The following is a 3,369-nucleotide window of genomic DNA, read 5'->3' on the forward strand; positions in this document are numbered from 1 at the left end:
CGGGGCCGAAAGCGAAACAGAAGGGGCGGTAGGAGGTCAGGCAGACACAGATCCACGAATACAAATAGTCCAGAAGGGCTCAGTGGCACAGAATCTTCGAAACAAAACCAACCAGACCAAGAAACTGAATCAAATTAAGGATCATCAATCTATCTGATTATCAACTTAGTGATACTGAAAGATCAGTTTTGGAACGAGGGCTCACTTTTTCACCCACAGCCTCTCTGGATAAATTTACAGTTCTCAAAGACCTTTTTCTCTTTTGTAGGAAGTTGGTACTACATAAAATGTTTGCACGTTCACCAACGGACTATATTGATCTAGGTTTGGACATTAATGATCGTGAGATTTTTGAAATTTTGGTTGATCTCTTGCAGGAAAACGAGCCTCCAAATACACCCCAGTTTAAGAGGCCTTCCAGCTTCATCCCCCCATTTAATAATTGCCCAGCTGTAAAGATATTTTTTGATCTAATGTGTGAGGAAATCAGAACTTTGAGGATCGCCCCCTTAAAAGAGGGGAACATTACCAAAAAAGAACGTCACGCTTTAACCAATTTGTCCAAAAATAAAACCCTTATAATTAAAGAAGCAGATAAAGGGGGCAATATTGTTATCTGGCCAGAGGAGATGTATCGCTCAGAGGCTCTTAGACAACTCAATAATAGGTCATACTATTGTCGGTTGCCCTCTGACCCAACTGAAGTATACAAGAAAAAGTTGGATAGGATTTTGCTAAATGGGGTTAGAAATAGTATAATCTCTCCGAAAGAACTCATGTTTTTGACAGTGGACAAGCCTGTGATACCTACGTTATACCTACTACCAAAGATACACAAAAATATTTGTTGTCCATCTGGAAGACCCATTGTGTCGGGAATTGGAGGCCTAACTGAAAAATGTTGTACATATGTGGATGTCCATCTGCAACCACATTTGGTGAGTCTAAGTTCTTATATAAGGGACTCCACACACTTAATTAATCAACTTGAAGGTGTTTCCTTTCCCCCAGGCACCCTAATGGTAACATGCGATGTAGAATCCCTGTATAGCAATATCCCCCATGAACTCGGCTTGCGAGCTGTTAAATACTTTTTGGGTACTGAGAGTCATAAAGTAGAAATGAAAAATATTTTTATATTACAATTTTGGAATTTATTCTAAAATTTAATTATTTTACTTTTGACCGTCAATTTTATCTACAGGTTGCGGGTACAGCGATGGGGGCACGGTGTGCCCCATCATATGCTGGCCTATTTTTGGGGTGGTGGGAGAGAGAGGTTGTTTTTGGCCCCGCCATGGAGCGATGCCAGTCCCATATTTTTCTGGGATGGCTCTTTTGAATCCTGCCAGGCATTTATTGATCTACTTAATGATAACAATTTGAATATTCATTTAACGTCTCACATTTCAGATCGACAGGTAGACTTCCTGGATCTCCGACTAACAATGGGGGAGGACAATCACATTCATTTTAATCTATTTCGCAAGCCAACAGCAACTAACAGCTTACTACATTTCCAAAGCTGCCATAAACCAGACCAAAAGATGAACCTCCCAACAGGCCAATTTCTCAGATTGAGAAGAAACTGCTCAGAGCAAGAAGACTTTCGGCAACAAGCCCATGATTTAACACAACGCCTCCGAGACAGAGGATACCCTAGGAAGGTAATAGCTCGTGGATATAGGAGAGCTAGGGAGGCCAATAGAACTGACTTGTTATGTCCCAAAAATAAAACAGAAAACAAGACTATTCGCTTTATCACTAATTATAACAACCAGTGGTCTGACAGACAAAAACTACAGAGGCATTGGTCCATTCTATTGTCCGATAGTCATTTAACCACGGCCCTCAAACCATTCCCTTCAATGAGCTGTAGGAGAGCCAAAAACATTAAGGACATAGTGTGTAACAGCTTTTACCAGAGATCCACTCGATCTCTGGGGAGTGGTTTTAGACTTAGAGGTAGCCATCCATGTGGCAATTGTTCAGTTTGCCAATACATGTCCCCACCCACTCAGTAACTAATGCCCTTGGAACAGAAACTTTCCAGCTCCAGCAATATAACAACTGTAGATCAAGTAATGTAATCTATCTTTTGAGTTGCCCCTGTAATAAGCTCTATATAGGACAGACCAGTAATCAGCTCAGAAAGAGGGTGCAACAGCATCTATCAAATATCTCATTAGCAAGTAGGGACCATAAAAATCAGAAAAAACTTACAAGTGTTGCCTCACACTTCCTATTCCACCATCAGGGGAGAACGACAGGCTTACATGTTGTCGCTTTGGAATGTATAAAGATCGGTTCTAGAAGGGGTGACGTGACCAGGCTGTTATTACAAAGAGAATTGAGATGGATTTACCAAATGGGGAGCAGAGCCCCTAGAGGTCTAAATGAGGAATTTTCTTTTAAATCATTCCTTGGGTAAGTATGCACACCAAATAACTATCATTATTATTTTTGATAATAGTTGGTACACATACATGGGGATGTGTTTTCACTTCTTTCACCTTTTTTATTGATATGTTATCTTAAGTGCACAACATGGGGCATGGTTCTGCGGAGGTGAGTGCAGATTACCATGGTACATGTATGTGTACTTGTGCTCACCACACAATGTATAAATTTCTGTGGAGGTAAGCGCAGACCACTTTGATCTATCCTTCACCTTGTGGGGAGGTGGTGGTGGTCCTTGGTGAGTGGACCGTGGCCACCCTTTTTACTGACATATGGCACTTTGTGTATATATGTGTGTACGAGAAATGCTTTGCTCCTTTTTGGAGCTAAATAAATTATGAAAGTGAATATACCATTTTTGATACAATCTCTCATCTAGATCCTCTGGGACCTGGGAAGTCTGCTCACGGCCTTCTCAACGTATAATTCACTATTGCCTTCATTGGTTCAATCATAGAAGAACACACTTGCGAAAGATTGCCTGACTTGCGACACCGTTTTCCCCTTCATCCTTTCCACCCCAAGGGAATCTGTTATATTTTCCTTCTTCTATTCCAACTCCATGGATATGCTATTACAGGATATATGGACACTATATATGGTGCCTTTTATATATACAGTGAATGGATGCTGGAATTTTTGTGCCCGCTGCATATGATTGTTATGTATTTTTCTTTTTTATTAGTGTAACATTACTGATACTTTCCTTCCCTCGCCATGCTGTGCCATCAGCGACATACTTTGTGCAAATTTATAACATTTTATATACAACAGTAATATGCAATGTTTCTTTTCTATATACATATAATCCTTGTTTAAGATTTATACTATAATGTATTACATTAAGCTTTTTGCATGTTTTGCTTAAATGTTTTTTTAAATTGTTGTTTGGGCGTTATAGGCATATTA

The 3,369-nt window shown here is 39.9% G+C and overlaps 1 long non-coding RNA gene across 1 annotated transcript; it reads left to right on the forward strand.

The window, feature by feature from the left end:
- The first annotated feature begins 1,417 nt into the window (after positions 1-1,417).
- LOC137544880 (uncharacterized) lies at positions 1,418-3,097 on the forward strand. Its single transcript, XR_011025930.1, has 3 exons — positions 1,418-1,667; positions 2,258-2,427; positions 2,840-3,097. It is a non-coding gene; the product is annotated as an uncharacterized lncRNA (long non-coding RNA).
- The last annotated feature ends 272 nt before the right edge of the window (positions 3,098-3,369 follow it).

This window comes from Hyperolius riggenbachi, chromosome 2 (genome assembly GCF_040937935.1).
Source record: "Hyperolius riggenbachi isolate aHypRig1 chromosome 2, aHypRig1.pri, whole genome shotgun sequence".
Taxonomy (NCBI): Eukaryota; Metazoa; Chordata; class Amphibia; order Anura; family Hyperoliidae; genus Hyperolius; species Hyperolius riggenbachi.